The 23,252-nt window shown below is 44.0% G+C and overlaps 1 protein-coding gene across 2 annotated transcripts in view; it reads left to right on the forward strand.

Annotated features, from left to right (window-relative positions):
• The window catches only part of CAMK1D (calcium/calmodulin dependent protein kinase ID), a 410,742-nt gene that overhangs the window by 226,676 nt on the left and 160,814 nt on the right, over window positions 1–23,252 (forward strand). The window lies entirely within an intron of this gene.

Below are 23,252 nucleotides of genomic sequence, written 5' to 3' on the forward strand. Positions count from 1 at the left end.
TCAGTCCATGGTCGGGGAACTGAGATCCCACAAGCCGCGTGCCATGGCCAAAAATAAATAAGTAAAATAAAATGGTTAATGGTTAATTAAAAACAAATGCTGGATTTTTTTTTTAAGTAAGGGGGAGAATAGGACTGTGACCAAAGGTCTTCAGGTCGGCATAGGAACATTTCCTAATTTTCCATGCGGCACCAACAGCTTTGACTGGACCATGTGTGTGCTATCCCCGAACTCCTCATGAAGCAGAGGTCATCCTGTCCTCAGTGAAGGGCTGTGAACACCTCTGGTGCCCCATGGGAGCTCCGGCAGGGACACTGCTCGTTCCCCCTGGAGAGGAGGACTTAAGGTGTTGTTTACCTGACTGATCTGAGATGTGTTTTTCTTTGAGGAGCAAAGTGTTCTGTTTCTGAGGCCGTTAGAGGCTCAGTGCATTTCTTCTCTGGACCATAGTGAACAGGACCCAAACTGGTCTTATTAAGCATTGTGACCCCTCTGATTGCCGATTTTTACTGTTCTCATTTTAACTTAGCTACTTCTAACACGTTCACATCTCTGGACGGTGGAAGGCCTGCCTTTGTGAGCAGCAGTTGCCGCCTGGTTCCAGGCCTCCAGCATGGAGGGCTCACGGGGACTGATCCTGGGGAGAATGTGGTGCCCCAGAGTTGGAGGCTTGAGGAGATAGTTGGAGTGGGGCAGGTGGCCTCGGCCTGCCGGGGCGGAGGGACTGGGATTGTTACCAAACCAAACTTGGATCCACTGGCCCAATGGGAAGCAAAGCCAGTCTACTGGGTTGTGGTGAAGGAGAGTACAGCGTTTATTGCAAGGCACCCAGCATGGGGCCAAGCAAGGAGAAAGGGCAGCTCAGGCTCAAAAGACCTGAACTGTCTGATTGCTTTCGGGCAAGGGGTTTTAAAGGGAAGGTTAAGGGTTCCTTAACCCTGTGGGTTGCAGGGTGACTGATCAGCTCATGCACAGGTCTCTGATTGGTCAATGGTGAGGTAACAGGGTGATGTTTCTGGAATCTCAGTTATCAACTTTCTGGCTTCAACCAGTCTGGGGTCTGTGTGTTGGTGGTCAACACACAGTTAACTTCTTCCACCTGGTGAGGGTTTCAGTATCTGCAAAACAAGTCAAGGATATGGCTCAGGATATTATCTGTAGCCCTTGAGGAGGAGCTAAAGGTCCTGGACTTTGTTTTATGGCTAAACTAATATTATTTTGTCTTGCTTGACTATTTTCCTTTGTTTCTGTATTTTCTCACTTCTCTGGTTAAATTTGCTCTTTGGAACACTGGGAAGGCCTAGGAGGCTAAAGCTTTTCTACAAGTAAGAGGCAGGGCACATGGCACGGTGAGGGCGGGGGAGGAACGTCGGTCCCTGGGAAAACCCTGCAGGGTTCTGCTTGGTTTCAGGTTCTGAGTCCAGCATGGAGCTTTCCAGCATTGTGGCCAAGGGCAGCCCAGCTTCTCAAGCATCAGATGGGCCACGTGTAGAGCAGTGATAATGACATCTTGTCTGTGTCTATAATGTCTGTAAGACTAAACCCATGTGCTAGCTCAGAGCCCGGTCACACATTCTCCCTGCAACTTTCCTTCCAGAACCTTCCAGGTTCAATCCTACCTTTCCTGGAGCATCACTTGTTTCTTGTGAAGGCAAAGTTCGGCTCTCCTTTGCTTACTTACCACTGGCTCGCCAGCACCTGCCACAGTACTTAGTGAGAGAGCAAAAGATACATTCAAAAAAAACACGTTGCTGGCTTCCTCTCACCCTTTGTGACTTTTTTAAAACCCTGGGAGACATTTAACTTTCTTCATCATCATAGCAATGACCTCAGTGTTCCTGATTTTTCACTCTGTGCCAGAATCCCTGCTAAGCGCTTGACATGATTATTATATGGACAGTATCTATTATATTACTATTATACAATTCTTATTATAGCACATAACTTTATATTTGCTCATTTACTCCTCACAGCAGCTCCATGAGGCATCCTGAAAGTGCTCCCATGTTTACGGTTGAGAAAAGTAAGACCCAGAGAGGTTAAGTCATTTGCCCAACAACTCTCAGCTGGGATTCAAACCCAGCCTCTGGATCCGCAGCCCAAGCTCTTCTCCTTCACCCCCAGTTCCCTCCTTCGTTCCCTTGACCAGTGGTGTCATCACAGCCTTTCCCTCGGTGTCACATCACAGGAGATCATCATGGTCCCTTGAAGCTCCTCCTTAATATAGTTTATTAGGGTGATGCCCGCTGATGCTTCAAGCCATTTAAAAAACCAAATACAGTTCAATAGACTCAGATTCTGCTGTATCCTCCCCACTGTTTTTCTCTCCATCCAGTTTTTCTCCCTTAAATGCATCTTCCAGAACTACTTAATTTAACAAACACATACTGTTTCCTATACACAAAGTCATTTGGTCCTCAGAACAACCCAGTGGAAGAGGTACTATTTATATCCCCATTTTATAGGTGAGAAAGCTCAGGCCCAGAGAGGGTGAGCCACTAGCTCGAGGTCCCACAGCTGGAATCGGTAGAGCTGGGATTCAAATCTTGGAAATCTGGCTCCGAAATTCCGAATCCAAGCTCTGTACGATCAAGTCTTTGGCAGCTACATGCTTGTTAATTAAGAGATGTTCAGGTCCTTTTCCCTGACCTTCAGAGCCCTTCAGAATCACTCCCCAATTTACTTTATTCTGACTCATATCCAGGAAGTCAGCCTTAATCGCTGCTCTTTTAGCCCTTACATCCCTTTAACACCAAATCAGAGTATGGGGTCCGGCAGCTCAGTGTTTGTTCCTCTTGTGTTTGATTCAAGACATGTTGTTTGATTTAGGGCATGTGCTATGGATTATTCGGGATATACTGAGGAATGTTCTCACCACTCGTTGTTAGAGAACCAGACTGAGGCACAAGTCCTGAGCAGCTTTTGTTGGAAGAGATGAAATGAACCCAGTTTAGCTAATGTGGACTCACCTAGATGCTTGTGGTAACAAGGTAACAGTCTCCCACCTTCTTTCTGAGAATCTGGGCCCTTTCTTCCCCTTTGGAGTGCATTGACGGAGCTTTTCTGTTCTGAAAAGAGAGCTTCATATATAAAACCTATGCTAGGAATACTAGAATGTTTTCGTACTTTGCATTTTTCTTTACAGAGCTTATTAAAGGAGAAAATTCACAGTTAGAAAGTAATTTCATTGTTTTAACTGTGGGTGTAACTGAGGAAAACCTGTGATTCCCTTGCAGAGATTCTGACTCATTAAGCCTGGGGCAGGGTCCTGGGATTTGTGTTTGTAGAAGCTCTCTCCTTGATTCTGATGCATTCCTTCATTTGAGCACCACTGGCGTTGGGACGTTGCTCTGAAATGTGGTTAACCTTGGAAAAAGTAAAAGGCTTTGCATCATACTCAGGGGTGCAGCAAACTTTCCTGGTCTCAACACCTTAGTATTTAGTCTGTTCTAAAAACTGTTCTGAAGCTACAGAGCAAAGATAAAACAACAGAGCGTTAATGGTCTGCACTTAAAGGGGATGTTTTTATTAGATGCTCAATTCTTGCTTGTTAGTTTTTAAAAAGCATATGACAAATATTACCATTTTGTTTAATTTACCAGGGGATTTATTTTATCATGATCTTGAAAATTATAACTTTATGCAATCAACTTTGCCCTCCACCTGCTGCCGTGGAAACATCTTGTTCCAAGGTGTTGAAAGCCCAAGATGACAATAAATAAATAGAAATTAAAAGCAGTACAGAAACAGAGCTAAAGACTTGTCCTTCCTGCCAGAACTCTAGTGTGCATCCCATGTCGAGATGGTCAGCCCATCACTTGGAGCAAAGTTAGAGGCCTTTGTGGCTGGGAAGGGAGGAGCTCCTTGTGTGGGAAGATCTGATTATAGGCATTAGAGACGGGACACATTCTCTACCTCTGGTTTTGTTTCAACCTCCACAGTATCTTGCAGAAAAGTGCCACATGGTAACTCTTAGAAGAGCCGAATGGCATTTTTTGTTTGTTTGTTTAATTTTAGAGTTCTCGATTTTGTTAGGATGATCCATTTCTCTGGGCTTGAACCAGTGTTTGCTGGTAGCATCCTCTCAAGCGAGAGGCTCCAGGTACAGAAGGAAGGGGACTGTCTATTGAGAAGGTTATGAGTTCAGGGTTATTATGGTCATAGAATGAGGGTGGATAGAGGTGGGGCTGTGTCCGTCTATACTGATCACCTGATCTTTAGTGAGTTCGGAGGGACCTCAGGCCAGAAGGGCTTTAATGCTTCCAACATGGGCTTTTCATCTTGCTTTTGGGTATAGTTTGGACTAATGACCCCTTTCCAACCCTAAGGGTATAGGATTCTAACAGTTAAGCCCAAATTCCTCACCCTGATCTTTGACGCTGTTTATCACCTGGTCATCTCTTACATAACTGTAATACCGCCTCTTCTCCCCAGTATCCTCTTGTCACTGGCAAGCTCATTTCTGCCTCTGCACCTTCTGTCTTTTCTTTTTTATTAATTTATTTATTTTTGGCTGCATTGGGTCTTCGTTGCTGCGCACGGGCTTTCTCTAGTTGCGGCCAGCGGGGGCTACTCTTGGTTGTGGTATGCGGACTTCTCATTGCGGTGGCTTCTCTTGTTGCGGAGCATGGGCTCTAGGCCTACGGGCTTCAGTAGTTGTGGCACGCAGGCTCAGTAGTTGTGGCTCGCGGGCTCCAGAGTGCAGGCTCAGTAGTTGTGGTACACGGGCTTAGTTGCTCCGCAGCATGTGGGATCTTCACAGACCAGGGCTTGATCCCGTGTCCCCTGCATTGGCAGGCGGATTCTTAACCACTGCACCACCAGGGAAGCCCAACCCAGCCCTTCTGATAGCCCGTTGGGAGTTCTTTCTGTCTGTGGTCTCGTGCTTGGCCTAAAAGGTGGGGTGTCTCCCAGTTGGTGGGTCTCCTCTAGCCAGGCCCCAAGGGACTGACCCACAGCGAGTGAGTCGGGCCTCCTCTGGTAGATAAAAAGGTAGTAACATGCGTGTTGGGAGCTGAGTGTGAGCTAAGAAGTCACTCCTTCCCTACAACGGGTCCCATCCCTGCAGGGGCGTGTTCTGTCTTGGCCGCCACACTTCGGGAGAATGAGGGGAGATTGGAGCCGTGCCTGAGAGGAACAAGCAAATAGATCAAAGCCTGCCTTAGTCATCTTACGGGAGAAGGTTAATGCAGTTGAGAGGCAACAGTAATGCTCAGATAACTGAGGTTTCTGGCAAGTTCCTTCCATCTCGGCAGAAGGTTAAACTGGAGAAGGTCAACTTCAAGTGTAGTGACAGAGAGTGTTGTGGCCTCACGAGCTTGCCAACAGTAAGCATTGTCAGATACCTACACAGGCCGCTCAGGGTGATTGTAGAAACTTGGTCCCTAAGACTGTGTGAAAAATCAAAGCTATTCCGAAAAGGCTGGGCACAGGCTTTTGTCCTGGACACCCTGACCTTTTACATTCACTTGACTCTCGAGGCCCTGATCTGGGTAGTTTGAAGTCTGCACAGAAAGAATATTTCTCAGGCTCGGCTCAACTGGACCTTGGATGGAGGATTCCTTCTGGGCCACTCAGTGGCACTGTGGGAACTGGGAGAGCCTGAGGCCAGCTGCTGACGGGCTTGGGTTGTCCTGGGGTCCAAGTAGGAGCTTTTTGTTTCTTGAAGGATGATTTTCAACCCCGTCGTGGTTGGAAACAGTTGTTTGCTCTGTTGCTGAAGTAATTCCTTGATGGGTCCTTGTGCGTTAGCATCCCCCTTCTCGACTGTACCGTCATCTCCTCTGGCCACACAGCGTCGAATGTGCGCTGCTTGGCTGGGGAGAGAAAAAATAAAACGTAACCTAAAAACCCATCTGCTTTTTCAGGAGACACCTCCAAACAGACAGATGCCCCCAGGTTCCCCTCCGGCAGCTGTTTTCAGCTGTAAGACAGCCCCCAGTGACCGTCTTCTTGTCCTGTCAGTTGTCCTTCTACAGGGGCAGAGCTCTGGGTGGGAGATTTCTCCTCCTCCTCTAGCTCAGTGGCATGGGGACCAGGAACTCGTGTCCCCTGTCCTGCTGGCCCTGCACCTCCCTTTTCTTCTGTGGATTCCATTCAGGGACACTCTGGCCAGCCCTGCAGAGCCACCTGCAACTTCCCCACTGAGCATCACTATGATTCTTGACTCCTTGCCGCTGTTTCTGTCCTTGCAGCTAGAGGCTAGTTTGGTTGTTCTTCCTACCAGCTCATTCCCTGTCACCTTCCCTGCCACCAAGAGGCAACATCTCAAGGTTCCCTGGTTGGGGACCTCATGATGACATGAGCCAGGGGTCATGATGGTGGCCAGGGTTCTGGCCATGTTCAGCAGGGCTTGGCTGACAGCACAAGCAGGAGATTAGGATTTGTTTTGTGCAGCTGTTCATTCATTCATTCATTCATTCATTTGGCATGTGTCACATGCTGTTCTAGGAGATACGATACAATAGTAACCAAGACAGATGCAGTCTCCATTTTGATGGAGTTTACACTGGAGGGGAAAGGGTACGGGACATAGACAGTGAACCTCATAATTTCAGAAGTGGATACACACCGTGAAGGATATGGGAGACGACGATGAGAGGGTGAGGGTTTGGGCGCTGCAGACCGAGCGCCAGGCTGTCCCAGCTCCGTGACCGTCCAGGCCTGGTCCATCTGGTTGTGCTGGACAGAAGACCAAGAACCACCACCTCCTGCGACTTCCAGCCCAGGTCAAGTGGGTGCTTTTCACTTCTCTCTGGAAACCCAACAGCCTCTCTCAGTTGTTTGTTTGCTTTAAGACCTGTAATCAGTGAAACATCTGATTTAGTGTAAAACTATTCAGACTTCACCATTTGGAGTAGATGAAGTATGAAGTTGTGTTCACTCACAAGTTTACTGAGTGCCCTCTGAGCCCATGGCATCGACCAGGAGCACAGGACAAGGTCCTGCCCTCAAGGAACTCCAATCTGGGGGTGGGTGAAGGGATAAATGCACCCTTGATAGAGAGAAGGAACCCAGGGGACCTTCCCAGGGATGCAGGAAGCCCCTCTGCTTTTCAGATCTATTGGTTCATGGTCCTTCAAATGTCCATAGTTACTGGAAATGAGGCCTCCATATTTTAATGCAGCAACACTGATTTTATTTATAAACGTTAAAATTTATAAAAGTTAAAATTTTATAAGTTAAAATTGGGAGCAGTGATCTGCAGAACTAAGGCTTTTATCTTATAAGGGTTAATTCTTTCTCTTTCTTCTTTTCTAAAATATGTGACTCCTGATAAAACCCAGTGTTTCATTTTATATTTAAATGATGCCCCATTGAACATTTTTATTACTAACAATTCACTACTTAACAATCCCCTGGGCTGGAAAGAAAAGCAACCAATTTAAAGTGGAAGAAATCTCCCTCTTGATCACTGTGAGTTTCTCCATCTGGACATTCAAACACTTTCCAAATTGTCCTTGGAGGTTTTTTAAGTTGCGGTAAAATGCACAGGAAATTTACCATCTTCGCCATTTTAAGCGTATAATTCAGTGGCAGTAAGTACATCACATTTCTGTGCAGCCAGCACCACCGTCCATCTTACAGACCTCTTTTCATTTTGAGGACAGACTGGAGTTTTTACAGCTTCCCTTGCTGATAGGTGTATCTTTGTGTGTGTGTGTGGTACGCGGGCCTCTCACTGCTGTGGCCTCTCCCGCTGTGGAGCACAGCCTCCGGACGCGCAGGCTCAGCGGCCATGGCTCACGGGCCCAGCTGCTCCGTGGCATGTGGGATCTTCCCGGACCGGGGCACAAACCTGTGTCTCCTGCATCGGCAGGTGGACTCTCAACCACTGCGCCACCAGGAAAGCCCTGATAGGTGTATCTTATTTAGCCAAGGCACTATTACTAGGTATTTTATATATGTAAAATGTATAACATATACTTGATATGTAATCACATTTGTATTTGATTTAATTCTCACCATAATCCTATAAGGGGCATATTATTTACAGACATACCTTGGAGATGTGGCAGGTTTGGTTCTAGACCCCTGCAATAAAGCGAATATCATAATAAAGTGAGTCACATGAATTTTTTGGTTTCCCAGTGCACATAAAAGTTATGTCCACATTATACTGTAGACTATTAAATGTGCAGTAGCATTAAGTATAAAAGAAATGTATACACCTTAATTTTAAAATACTTCATTGCTAAAAACTGCTAACCATCATCTTAGCCTTCAGCGAGTCATAATCTTCTGGCAGTAGTGACATCAAAGATCACTGATCACAGACCACCATCACAAATATACTAATAATGAAAAAGCTTGAAATATTGTGAGAATTACCAAAATGTGACACAGAGACGTGAAGAGAGCAAATGCCGTTGGAAAAACGGCACTGATAGATTTGCTTGACAGAGTTACCAGAAACCTTCAATTTGTAAAAAACAAAAAAAAAACCCAAAAATAACCCCCGCAGTACCTGTGAAGCGCAGTAAGGCAGAGCTCAATAAAGTGAAGTGCAGTTAAACTAGGTGTGCCTGTGCTCTGTCTTTACTGATAAGAAAACAGGTCAAGTACCTTGTTTAACATTATACAGTCAGTAGATGTTGGAATGGGAATTTGAACCCAAGTTTCTCCAAAGCCAAGGTTTTTCCTACTATTTCACAGTGATTTTCAGTATGAAATTTTGGTTCTGGCATCTTGCCCCTCCATCAGTCACTGTTGCAGCACAGGTCAGAGCGCTGGTCACATTTTCCCAGAATACTGGGCATGTTTCCTTTGTTCTCTAATCTTCCTGATCAGCACACGTGAGCGCCAACACAACAGGCGTGTGCAAAAGCAGCTAGAAATCAACACCATACTCTCTTTGAAGAGGATTTGGAAACTTGGATCCCTAAAACGTGATGACTGCATATACCTCTGTTTAGAGTATTCTCCCCTCTAAAAAGTTAAGCGTTGTTTTTTTAACTCTAATAGGAGGAAGTGAATCTCATTGTTACATTACCTTCCTGCCCATTGATGATGGCATTTGTGTCTTTCTTTTATGAAAACACATGGACATATGACTTCAGTTTCCTTCTTAATCTCATCACTGGCTGGCCCGGGTGTAGAGGGAGGTAGAGGCAACATTAATACTGTAGAAGGTCCAGGAAGAGTCCCGATGTTGGTGCTACTGGACCTGCTGATATACAGGTGCCCTCGTTGTTGGGAAGCCATGTCAGCTGCAAAAATCGCGCAAGTGTTGGCAATCTTTTTTATCCTTGGAAGAAGCAGTCTGTTGGAGAACACGGTTAGGAGCTAGCGGTGAAGCATCCTTGGTAGTGGTAAAGTGTCCTCGGTTCCTTTCCCCTTTGTGAGGCTGTGGTGCTATATATTCAGGCGTATCACTCAGATGGGAACATGAACCATATGGCACAAGACGGAAAGAAACGCGCTGCTTCTCTGGTTTGACATGCAAACAAGAGGGAAGACATCACAGATGCACAGGCTGGCTTCTAATCTTAGAGAGGAGGGGAAGGCCACCCAGCATCCCAGCCCATAGCCTCATAATATCTCCTCTCCACCTCCCCGCTCCCACGGCTCCTCCCAGCCTGTGCCTCCAGGGACCAGAGGCAGCAGAATGGTGGGGTGGGGTTCCAGACATACTTGTGGTGAGAAGGACCTCACGGCAGGGAAAGAGGGTGCTGCTGTGTTTGCAGGAACCGTCTCTCTTCCTCCTCTCTCTCTCTCTCTATCTCTCCATCCCCCCCGCCCCCCTCTACATCTCATCTTTTCCCTCTCCTTCCCCTCCCCCTCTACACAAACACACTCACGTACCTCCATCATTGATTGACTGAAAGTTCATTGCAAAGTTGGGGTGGGGATTGATGAAGTCTAGGCTCCTAGCTAATGTTTCACTTTTTCTCATTCTCAGATCCAAAACTCTCATTCCGTGACCTTCCTCAGATCTGCTTTGAATGGCTTTGCATTGCCATCTGGATAAAGTTCCAACTCCTAGCCTGGTTGCTCTCCAAGATCCAACCTTTGTTCTTGGCTTTATCCCACTGCGTCCACCAAGCCTTCCCCATCCTCACCCCCAGCCCTTTATAATCTGACCATTGCAAACCCTTGCTGCTCGCCACGCACTGTGATCTCGGGCACCTCGGGCCTTTTGCAAAGGCCCTTCTCTCTACCTGGAAGACTCTGTCCCCTTTATCCCCCACCCACACACCACTTTTCCTGGATGAATTCTCCTCATCCTTCATCTGCCACATGCATTTCCGTCAGGAAGTCTTCTCTGAGCCCCTGCAACTGGCCAGGCTCCCCTCCTGCGTGATCCCGTAACCCCTATGTTAACATAACATGCGGCATCAGAACAGCCTGCTCGCTGGAGTCTCCTTGGAAAACCCGAGGAGCTCACACGTAGTAATATCCTCAGAGCTCAGTAAACGTCTGATGAAGGAACGGGTGAACTCTGTCCCACACTGGCTGTGCAGCCATCCCTGCCCATCCCTCTTTTTGTACCATCAAGTCTGTAAATGTGGAAGAAGAGCAGGATGGAGGAAGGTGAGCTGTCTACCTTCCCTCTGCTGTGGCAGAAAACACATCCTCAGGGACACGTTCTCTGGCCACTGTCATCTCCATCACTGTTCCTCTTGTCCCACCACCTCCCTTCCAGTGTTCGTTACAGTCATAAATGATCTTACTTGTCTGCTGTCCTTCTTCACCCTCTCTGGACCGTTTTCTTCACAAGCACTGGGACCTCATCCCTCTGGCTCCCTCTTTAGCTCTACCACGTAGCTCCTTCCTGGGACATACAGAATATTCAGTACCTATCTGCTGAATTATAGGAATGAATTAATTCAGTTGACAGCCACATACGGGACTTTCAGCAGCAGAAAATCCTCTCTCCCGTTTTTGCCTTACAAATACGGAAAAAATGCTTTTCAGAACCAGAAAGTGCTCTAAGGGTTAACTATCTTGTTCATCTGCCCTTCATCTGAAGGGAAACCTCAGGAGAATTTTCATCTTCATTTTCTCTAGGACACATTCATGTGAAAACTTGCTCTAAAGGAGATCTAATGTTTATTTACTTTGTAATTAACATTTTGTTTTCCACTGTCCATCTGTTTATTATTTGTTCAGTTACATTGATTTGCATGCTCTTGCATTCATTACCAGATCATCTAAGCCCCTAGGCATTTTTCATTGCAGTGCTCTCTGGAAAAGGATTACTATTTAACGATCCACTGATTGTTAAATTGTTAAGGATATATATTCCTTATTTTAGAGAGTCTATCCATGTTCCCACTGTTCAGTTGGAGACTTCTATGCAACTGAAATTTTACAGGAAAACTCTCTTGGTAGATCTACTAGAATAATCGATGATTTTTTTACAGTGCCAGTTCCTCAAACTCTGAGACTTTAACAAGAGGGAAGAAACCCTGTAATATAACATTTTGTGAAACTCCCCTTTTGGATGATAGAAACCGACAGATGTCCTTATTATTATTCTGCAGAACGGTTCCTTCCTCTCACTGGGAGGAATCTGTGTTCCTAGACCCAGCAATTTCTACTCCTAGAAAACTCTTTTCATTTATTCTGCACATGAGACTATTTCTCCCAGTTGGGGGTTTTGTTTGCTGTCAGCTTGCCTTCACCCCATGCAATTAAGCAAGGCTTTGCCAAAGTTACGTGTTTTGCCAGTAGGGATGGTGGAAAGGAAAAGGATTTTAGAATCGGGAAAACCTAGCTCCAGGATATTTGGCAGGTTAGGGTGTCTCTCCATTCCCAGGTTCCTTCACTGTAGAAATAGGGGTTCTTCTGTCTGTCTCACAGGTGGGGCCTCAAGAAGCTAGTACAGAGCTTTCCACGTATTGGATTCTCAATAAGTGTAGGTTGTATGGGTGGCACTGAGCCACATTGGGGGATCTTATTTGTAAGCCTGTGGACAGATCAGCTAGTAAATTTCACAAAGCAAGTAGTAGTTTGTTTTCTCTGTGGAAACCACGAGGATGTGAGAAATAGATATAAACAGATACAAATTTTTTCCTTCATGAGATGGAATCAGGCTACTTGCATCTCTCTGTAATTGGTAAAAAGTACATTCGTGACCTACATCTGTCTTTACTTCAGGGCTCTACAAATATGATCTTTTTTTCACCCTGTGGTGACATGAAAAAGATCAGGAATCTCTAAACTGCATATCCTAACTAAATTCTTTCAAACTGATTTTAAAGAATAATTTATCCAACATCATGGATATTCTTTGGCTTAAAATACAATTTTTATTTTTTTCGGTACGCGGGCCTCTCGCTGTTGTGGCCTCTCCCGCTGCGGAGCACAGGCTCCGGACGCGCAGGCTCAGCGGCCACGGCTCACTGGCTCAGCCACTCCGCGGCATGTGGGATCCTCCCAGACCGGGGCACGAACCCGCGTCCCCTGCATCGGCAGGTGGACTCTCAACCACTGTGCCACCAGGGAAGCCCAAAATACAATTTTGATAAACTATTTTGACTTAAAAAAAAAAGTCAATATTTAAATCATCAAAACATGTAAATCTAGAACTATGAGGAATAAGTTGATCCTGGACAGACTCAAAAACATACCATGGAAGAGATGGGCTTTGAACACCGTAAGAAAAGGAAGCAGGAATCACTTTGAGTCAGCATAGGATTTTCAGCAAAATTTTGACACAAACTCTCATGTGCTTGGAGATGCTGTACCTGTTATCCAGAGTGTGTTGTAAATATTCACTGGCCCATCGATGGACTAGACTGTGATTTCCTTGAAGCCAAGAGTCATTTGGTCCAGCGCGTGTAGGGACTGGCACATAATAAGGCTTCAATAAACGTTTGTTGAATAAATTAATGAATATCCTTGTAGGTGAGATGGGAAAGTGTGAACTAAATCATACCACAGTTAAATGGACAGATGATTGGTCGAGGAGGCACACCCAAAGGCAATTGAAAATATAGACCTGAAAGGAAATTTCTGGAGATTTTCCCCAGGGCTGGCTCAGAACATATTCTTTCCAATACTGGAAAAATAAATAGCTTGAAAGAGGACATGGAAGGCATACTAATTAAATTTACACATGGCCAGAAGCTAGATTCAAAAATAATTCTGCCAATAATAAATGACACAATAAATTAAATTTACCCTAACGCTGGTTTCTTTTTGTTTTTTTTTTCCCATGTTTTTTATGCTTTTCATTTACTTTTACCACCCACTCTCTTTAGTTTATTTTAGAGTTTCGAGTTATGATTGGCTCTTGACAATGTAGAAGAAGACTGTGTAGTCATTTCCAGTGAGTGTAGGGGAATATTCTGTGAAGAAAACTTAACAGTGTTTCCTAGTATATTTGAGGTAAAATATAAAAATAAAGAGTCAAAAGTAGTCTTGGAAGAGACTGAGTTACATAACTTCTTTTTCTTTTCTTTTCCCCAAAATGACTGTAAAAACTAGACATAACATATTTATTCTCCTCACCAAACTATATATAGATATATATTTATATATTTATATTTAATGCAGTCTGTGTGACCTAGCCTTCTTTGGGGTGTTAAAGTCCCCCCCGCCAAGAGGCTCTCACCCTGTTACTTCTTGCACTAGGGCTGCCTGAATAAAACAGGACAGAGTTACTTCTCTGAATGTCCCAATAACAATAAATGTCTCTTTTCTCCATTCGTGTGAGTCAAAAAATAAACACAGCTCAAAACAGAGGACTGTACCAAATGACCAAACCTTTGACACCCAAACTCAGTTCCTTCCACGTTTGTGACAAATCAGATAACACCGTCTCAGTAGGCCACCAGATTGAATATTTCCTTACCCACAGCATTGGCCGCATCCCTGGAAACCTCCGTGACCTTCTTACATGTTGCCTTCGTTTCCTCTCTTGGTTGTTGCTTTCTCAGTGCACGGCTCCCCTCACCTTTTCCTCGGGGTTCCTGGCTGCTCTCAGCCATCTGAGCTTTGGAGCTTCCCCTGGAATTTTAGTGACCCCCTCATTGTGCAGTCTTCCCTCTGATTCCGAAGGGGCTCCAGGCCTTTTGTGCTAAATTACACATTTTTCCTTACAGGCGCTGAAAGCTCTGATTCATATCTTGTGTAACTCCACAGAGAAATGACTTTCCTCATTATTTTTTCATAAGCCATTACAAGTTAATACCAATTTCATGTTAATATTCCTCTAAGGCTGCATTCAGGGGACCTCTTCCTTATCTCTGAAGAAAGTGGAGATGGGTGTCAAATGGCTCCTGTAGAAATTTCCTATGTTAGGATTGGATTTCAAATATGCAGAAATCCAAGTGGGGTTGTGTGAAGGTTAGAAAATCTTCACAAATGGCTTAAATCCATTCCTTTTCTTTTGTGAAACTCTCGTTTTCTTAACCTCTGACCTTTACCATGTGTCTCACATCTCTGAGAATCATTCCAAAGTTTGTATCCTTCTCTGTCTTCCTTATTCTTTTCACATTTTTAAGTGGTTGCACATTTTTGTGAAGTATATGAAGAGCAGTGAACGTTTTCCCACACTCTGGCAGGAGCAACCATTTATCCCCTGCTATTTTTAGTCAGGACTAATAATAATGTTATATTCGTTATTAAGGCGATGCTATCATTTTCAAATTTATTGCTAAACCTAGATATGAAACAGACTTCTATTTTTGTTCACACTTATGGCATAAGTTAGAAATATATGAACTTCACTTTTTGGACCCTCTCTATCCATTAGGATGCATTTGATCGCAAGCAACAGAAAACAAAGCTTGTATTAGAAATTAGCTTAAACAGTCAAGGGGGGAAATTGGTTGATGTGTCTGATTCTCCAAAGATAGGGCTGGCTTTCATTTGGTTTTATTCAGTGAAACGATACTGAGATCAAGACCTTGGTTTCTATCAGTTTCTTTGCTCTGTTCTCCACAATGTCATCCTATTGTTAGTTCCTTCTTGTCGTCCCATGATGGCTGCCAGCAACTTCGAGATCAGTTGCTTCCTTGTTCAAGGTCTGAGCCAAATGCCCCAATCTTACTGCCAGGGGTAGAGTTAACTTTCCCCAAAGCACAAGCTGTGTGGGAATGATGTAGATCGAGTGAAAACTCAAGAACTTCACGAAGGAAGAGGGTTACATGGACATCATTGGAGTTTCCAAAAAATAACGTCTGAGCAGTTTATCTAAAAATGCTGCCTATGTTGTAAATGTTCCTAAGGAAATGTTTATTTGTCCATCTGCATCATGAGGCTTTCTGACTTTATTTAAATCATTTTCATACTTTTTGGAGAATTTCTGTAATTTTTTTATACATGTCTAGCTCTTTAGTAAGTGATTGAAACATTGTAAATAGTTTCTGTTTCGTGTCTTCCACGAAACAGAAAATAAATTTCTGTGAGAAGAATTACTTGCTCTCTGGTTTATTCTGTTAATTATTTTTATCCAGAAGCTGGGCAAAAACTCAAGTCTCAGTATGGGAGATGATCTCTGAAGTGTAAAGCATTCTTGTAATTGATTTTCAAAGATTTTTTTCAAGGATATTAGGAGAGTAATTTCCTGCAATATCAGTGAGAATTTTTTAATATTGTTTCATTTGAATGTTCAGAGTTTCTCCCTGTCTGACCTGTGGATCTCTAAAGAACCCTCTCTGACCACCATTACAGGTAATAGAAATTTGAAAAAAAAAAATCTTGTTATGTAACTAATATTGTTATAATGTTACAGAAATAGTAAGACTTCTCTTTCTCTGGAAAAATTTACTTATCTTAAAGAAATGTAGGGGACTACACCCAGACTTTCCTTCCCAATAAGACAGTCATGGGTTTGAATTCAGGACATTCCAGTGAACTAATTTTGGGCCAATTGCCCAATCCCCTTAAATCTCAGTTTCCTTTCTTATAAAATAAGGATAATAGGTCCATCCCCTAGCATTTTCAGTTATTGAAATGAAATGTGATCAGCCCAGGGTCCTGCACATAGAAAGCTCTAAGTAAATGATAGTTATTACAAAAAAATATGGAAGTGAACAAGGAAAAAAAAATCAAAGTCCAACTGAATTGTAGGAAATTATTACTTTAAAACTTTAGCAATTCTTTACCCTTTGTCATGCTGATTTCTTTTACTTTAGAAACATATAGCAGTTTCCTTAAAAATGTTGTTTAGCGATGCTTAGTAGAAAATCCATCTCTGTGAAAATGTATGGACATATTTATGTATATGAATATATACATATATGGAGAGGGAGGGAGACTGCAGGGTCAAGGACACGTGACCTAGGAGATGTCCTGCCCAGGGTGTGTGCCCTAGACTTTGACCCCAGGAATCCTCCCCACGCCACCACCATGAAAGGAGCCCCAGAACGCAAAAGTCAAATCTGGAAGGAGGTAGAACAAGTGTTATTTCAGAGTGTGTTGTTTTGATTTATAACTTCATTTATACAAAAGTCGTTTCTCCATAGAATATAAAGGAGTTATACCCTGGGACATACTGTCATCATAACCGGCTGACCATTTGTGAAGTAGTCATTTAATTTCCCCATCTGTAAATGGAGGGCTGGCTGAGACATTGGCTCCCAAATTTGGCTAATCATCAGAGTTGCCAGAAACTTTCAAATATATACATCATTCCCAGGTTCCACGAGCCTAGTAATGGTGTTTTCGGGGAGTTGGGTAGGAGCTGCAAATGTGCCTGCTTATATTACATGGGAGTCTTGGTGATCATACCGCCCCCAGAGACAGATTTCAGTGTTGGTCTGTTTATTTGATCTAATCTCACAGCAGAGTCTTGTCCTATATATCTGGAGTTGAGGGGCTAGTGTTCACTTTGAAACCCTATGTCTATTCAGTATCTCTTAAGATCTGTGCTTTGCCAAGTTTGAGTTCACACTAATCCAGAGAGGCAGCTGTGAGGTCTGCTGCTTTGACTTTCATTCTGTGTTATTATTAGGTACTAAGTTTGAACAACAGTTAAGAAGAAAAATAGAGCAGATAGATATGTCTCTAAAAGGAGAGAGAGGCTGGCCTGACAGATGACCAGAGGCTGTGTGTTGGAGCCCATAGAAACTGTGTTCTGGGCTCGTGGAGCCCAGAAATCCCATCAAGTAGCTGGCAAGTGTTGGTGGCTGATGAAGAGGAAAAGGTCTTTCCAACATCTACAGTGTGGTTTTGAAAATAATAAGAAATATTCCATCAGTGGGATCCCGATTCTAGAGATGTAGGAAGACTCTGAAGAACAAAACCCCAGATCATGACAGATATTGTTTTCTTTCTCACAATTCTCTTCTCTTTCAGAGGAAGAAAAAAAAAAAAACTATTGGTAAAAAGAGTCATGAACTTGACATTTTTCAGGATTCCAACCTTTCCATCACTACTTACTGAGAGCTCTTGCATTGACCTCGGTCCCCAAGGACATCTAGACATTTACACTGTGGTCAAGTTGACTTTTCTACTTGTTTATGACGAAAGAGAAAAGTGCGTATGAACTTCCCACCTGGGAGGTTAAAAGCGGAAGAAAGTGAAATTTCATGTTTAAAGTGACAACATCAGTAGGAGAGAGAGAGGGTTAGGATTTCAGGCATGGTTTGTAAGGAACTACGTCACATGGCTTAGTTAAGCAATTAATGTATTTCTTTTTGGTATTGCTCTTTTTAAAAACTGAGGTATTTACAATCTTATAAGTTTCAGGTGTACAACATAGTGATTCATAATTTTTAGGGGGTAATACTCCATTTATAGTTATTATGAAATATTGGCTATATTTAAATATCCCTGCCAAACAAAACAGTACATGTACTTTTTTCAGAGCTGGAGTTTGACACGTGTATCCCGCTTCCTAGTGCCTTTGGCATAAAACCCACTCTGTTGAACCTGGCAAGCAAGCTTCTCATAATTTTCCCCAGTCTACTCTCATCGATTTCTTCCCCATCCATCTGAGTATCCTTATGTCCACATCACTCTTCTGTGTCTTTGCAAATGCTGTTCCCTCTCTCTGGAGTGCCCTTTTCCTTGTTTTTCTATGCCTGGCAAACTTGCCAAAACCCAGAGCGCGTGTCAGCTCCCCGGGTGCAGCCCTGCTGAGTGCCCGGGCAGAATAAGACATGGGAGCAGGCTGTGCTTCCATGATCCGCGTCCGGCTCCCTGGCAGGAGGTTGGCTGTGCTGCATCCTGATGTTTACATACACACCTGTCTTCCTGAGCTGGCGAGGGAGCCACTGGGTTTCAGGGACTCTGTTTTATTTATCTTTCTAACCCCCTGCTTGGCCTCAGGTCTGGCACCCATAGGTACTCTCTGGATGTTTGATGGAGTCTAGGTCTGTGAGTTTTATGCAAGCTTTCTGGAAATAATGTGCCCTGATGCTCTTCCAAGGGCTCTTGGATGCAGTGCACTTTGAGGAAGAGTGGCGGTGACAGTAAGAGGTCGTGCTTTTCCCTTCCCTTCCCCTGCTGCCCCACCTGCAGTGCAGTGGGTGGCATTCTTGCGCAGGGTTCATCATGACAGCTGATGGACTGTCTTGTTAAGCTGGGCCTCTGGGTGTTTCTTTGTCATCAGGTCACATTAGAGCTTCAGATGCTTCGTTTACCACCAGCCCCGTCCCTCACCCCCCTGCAGAGAAAAGAGGGAAGAAAAAAAAAAAAAACCATGAAAGAGGGAGCACTACCAGATGGTTCATCTGACTCCACACCCTTATTGCAAGATCCTAGAACTGACAGTCTGCATTCCCACGTTGGAGTTTGCTTCCCCCTAAGGCTCCTGAATTAACCAGCTCACGTCCACACCGGGGCTTCCTCTGCCTTCTGATTCGGCATCACAGGGTGGGAAATCATCCTGACTCAGTTTTGTGCATGCTTTTCAAGAGGCACCACACTTTGCACCTTCCTCCACCCAGGCCCTTATTTTTTCTGTTCCTTTACCCCTCAAATGTTCTTGGCATCCTTTCCCTGAGATAAATCATTCTGCCAGGCTCTGTGCCTGCAAGAGTGTCTTCCACAGTGCTGACTGCCCCCCAGCCTCTGGTGGAATAGCAACTGCAATGCTGTTAGATCCAGCATTGTGTGACTTCAGACTGGGCTTAAGGAGAGTGGCCCCACAATGTATGTATGTATGTGTATATGCATGTGTGTGTGCGTGGATGCCTGTGTGCACGTGTACATGTACGTGTGTACGTAGCGCCTCACCCCCTTCCTGTCTCTGTTGTTGCATGGTTGGCTTCTTCCTGATTTTAACGTAAGTTAAAAGAAATAACTCTAAAGAGGCCAACGATTCAGGAAGAACATTAGCATCTTGCGGAATGACTTTCTGAGGACAGGTCTTCCCTTTGTATCTGAAAATATATTCATAATACTCGTCTTCTCTAGGTAGAGTAGGGAAGAAACTTTTTTATTCACTTTCGTATTATTTAGTGCACTGGTTTCCTTTTTCGTTTTCTTTTCTTCTTTTTTAAAAAAATAAGTTCTTTTAAAAAACGAAAAAGAATAAATTCTTATACATATAGAAAAAAATAAAAAAATAAATTCTTATACATATAGAGCCCCAGTACACAAACAGGTAAGAAATAATAGTATTTCACCAGCGTGACATAAGTCCAATTTTATAACTTTTATTTATTACAGAGGCTTTCAAGGAGAACACAAGGGAACGTGCTGGTAGTTTCCACTGTGTTCACATTTGGTATCTATTAGAGTTGGATCTGTGAAAGTTGTATTTCATGATGGTTTCTAAGATATTTATTGAGAATCTGGAGGATTTGGGAGAAACCAGATTGGAAAGCATGGGTCCAAAGTGACCTCAAGGAAGTCTGGCCGTTGGACTAAGATGCTTGGATGTTTGGAGGAAAAAAGTCTCCATGGCTTTGCTCTGAAAAAGGCAGTCACCTAAAATGCACCCGGCGGGCTGTGTATGACCTCAGCCTGGCCCACCCTCCCCACTCTTTGGCTCGCAGACCGTGGCCATCGCCTGAGCACTTCAGCTGCTCTGCTTGAGCCGAGGAGTCCAGGGACGGCCCCCCTCCCCTCCCCGGCTACCCTTGTGTAGCTGTCAGGGACAATCTGTGTGGCTGGACTTCTCCCATCCCCTTCTCCCTCACAGCACAATTGCTTTCCTAATTCTCCTTTAAACTCTGAATAGAAAACTGGGTGAATAGCGATTAGTTTATGAGCCACCATCTGTGAACAGTATCATTCCTGAGAATTTGCTCACAGCCCTGGCGCTCATCCCCTGGGTCATCATCATCTTTTATTAGCAGGACATCATATAACTATAAACTCCGAACTGTCTCGGCATTTCACACCCATCTTCCATAAAACTGCGATTTGGAGAGGCGATGCAGAGATCAGACACATCCTCTTAACAAATCGTCGACAAAGCAAAACATGCTGTTCTTTCTTTTTTCTTTTTTGTTGTTTTTGGCCGCACTGCACGGCATGCGGAACTTCCCTGGCTAGGGATGGAACCCGCACCCCCTGCAGTGGAAGCGCAGAATCTTAACCACTGGACCACTAGAGAAGTCCAACATGCTGTTCTTTCTAATCGTGCCTCTAATCTCAGGTGTGAAGAAACTTGCTCTTGCTTTCTCAAGAAAGAACACAGATTTGCCGTTATTAGACACTCATAGCGATTATCTCTGTGTTTTTAAAAATTTTTTTTATATATATATATATATGTAGCACACAACCAGCCACAAACACCCTCATGAATTCCCACCATGTAAGTGCCTGAACACTGTTTTTTTCCATTGAATGCACTTGATTTTCTGAAGCCTGGGGCTGACCTAAGCGAGCTGTGTGACGGCTTTAATTACTGATGTGCAAAAGCTAAAGAACGCTTAGTTTGGTGTTTGTTGTCTCTGAACGTGGGCACTTTCCTGGAACGGTGAGGAGCGTTTTACAGCCTAAGTTCCATCCTCCTAAGTCTGAAATGGAGCTGACGGGAGACAGTTGTTCAGAGCAGACTTCTCTCCATCTCTCTTTTTCCTTCTTACCCTTTTTCATCCCAACTTTTTCTTTTATAATTTGCTTCTCGCTTTATCAATAAACAGTACAGTATTCCAGCAGATTTAGGGAGCTGCCCAGGATCGTGCTCGCGTGGGTGGCCCTGATGCTTCATTATCTGCAAGGAGAACAGGCAGCAGACTTGTGCCTCTTCGTTTCTTACCCGTGCTCCCGGGGCTCTGTGTCCACGTGCAGGCTGTGCTGTGCCAGGGCCATGCGCCTGCGCCATTCTGGGCACCTACGGACTTCGCAGAGTCCTGGATTCAAGTTGTGAAATACAGGACCTCGCTGTGGGTATCAGCACAGAGAAAACACAGGGCTCTCACGATAGGAAAGAAAAAGGATATGATGCCTTTTCCCAAGATACCAGTGCATTGTCTTGGTCCCCTTTCCTTTATACGCACGTGAATGGAAGTGTTCAGAGCTAGAAGCCTCTAAGATGCTTCTTGAATGCAAGCCCAGTGTCTTCAGTCTGGGGCACAGGGTGTTTGTGATGGAGCTGCAGGATGCAGCCCAGGCCATTGGCACCTGGTTATAGGTCATCACAGGAGCTCACATGGGCGTGGCTTCTGAATTCGCCTTGGAATTACCTGCAGTGAACCTGGAACAAGCTTTCTGAGATTCTCCTTCTAAGGTGCCTCTGGACACTGTGTTTTCATATCAGTGGAGCTAGTAAATGAAAGTTACAAGATTTTATCTCTGTTTTCAGGCAGGTGTGTGCCTTATGTTCTCCAGGAGTGCAAGGCATCTATTCTCATGTTAAAACATCCCAAGAAATGTATATTACCCTTTGACGGAAAGTTACCCAAAAATCCAGAGAAGGAAACCACAACATTCCCTTAAATGTGTTAGTGTTTCAAAGCCTTACTAAGAAATACTAGAAATGTTATGGTTAACCGGTTGAAAATTGTTAATTTTTCATATTCTTTTTCCCAGAGGACTAATACGTTGGGCAAGTTGCCTTGAACCTTTAGTCTCAGGACACCCTGAATCTTACCTTTAAATCAGATCAATTATGAAATAAATGTATTCGGCCAAGTATTTAAAGGTAAATCCTTCCTCACCATCTAAGGTTTTCATTAACTCAGTGACTTACCAGTGGTTCTCAAACTTTACATTTGAATCACTTCGATTTTTTTTTTTTTTCCCCAAAAATATCCGGAAGCCTAGGCTACTTCCCAAGCCAATTTAATCATAATGTCCAGGGACTAGATCCAGGTGTCATATATTTTAAAACTCCTCTGGTCATTCTAACATACAGCCGATTTTGAGACCCACCTGTAATTTATCATGGGTGGTAATAGGAGTAGGAAAGAATTACAGAGAGTCAAATCTTCTAACCTTTTTTGATTCCGGTGCCCAGCTTTTGAGTGCCTTTGGTCTGTAAGACTTGAGGAAGGCTGGAGTTCATTGTTCATTCATTTATCCGTTCTTCTACAATACTCGCAGAGTGTTGGTATGTGCCAGGCACTGGGTTTTTCCCACTGGTTTGGACCTAACATTTCTCCTTTGGACTAAAGCTAACCAGGCCTTGGTTGGAACTTCTGGAGTTATTCCAGACATGAACAAATCACTTGGTCCTTTCTCTGTTGGTTCAGGGCCTTGTAGAAGCTGACTTTGGGAAAGGGAAAAGAAGGTCTTTTCCATGTGAATGGATTCTTATCTCAATAAATTCTATTCCACATCTAACTGACAAACTTACCCACGCAAAAGAGCCTGTTGAAGCATGACTCGTTATCCAGGTTTCTGTGTAGCAAGCAGTATTCTGGTACACTGAATATTGGCTTAAAATCGAGCATTGTGGGATCCTTTATACCTCAATATGCTTTGCCTCCTTAATTTTGAATTCATTGATTGTTAGAGTTGGAAAGGCCCTGAGGGAGCATCCTGTTTGCCTAGTTAATTTCTAGATGAGGAAACTAAGACTCTGGAAAATGATGTGACTGACATACACCATTTTCTGTCCTAGAGAGAATGTCCATCATTTTCCCCTAGAGACAGAGCCAGCCTAGTTAGCGCCCCTCCCGTGGTACCATTACAGGCTCCAGCCCTGCCTCCTTCTGTACAAATGCTGGCCAGGCCTCCACCCTGTGTAGCCTGCATTGTACTAAGGATGCCTGAGATGCTTTTTTGAACATGTGGTCAGCAGTGCACAAGGTTTTAATTGTTGTTTGTTTGTTTTGAAGGATTCAAAGCAAAACTCATTTCAAAATGAGGAGATATCACATGTGGTACTTAATCCTTAAACAAACAAATTGGCTTGCGTTCTTAAGATGTAGTTGATTCAGATACCAGTCTTTTGCCTC

Source organism: Aethalodelphis obliquidens, unplaced genomic scaffold (assembly GCF_003676395.1).
Source record: "Aethalodelphis obliquidens isolate GAN/ISIS:26980383/991018 unplaced genomic scaffold, ASM367639v1 scaffold23, whole genome shotgun sequence".
NCBI classification, from domain to species: Eukaryota; Metazoa; Chordata; class Mammalia; order Artiodactyla; family Delphinidae; genus Aethalodelphis; species Aethalodelphis obliquidens.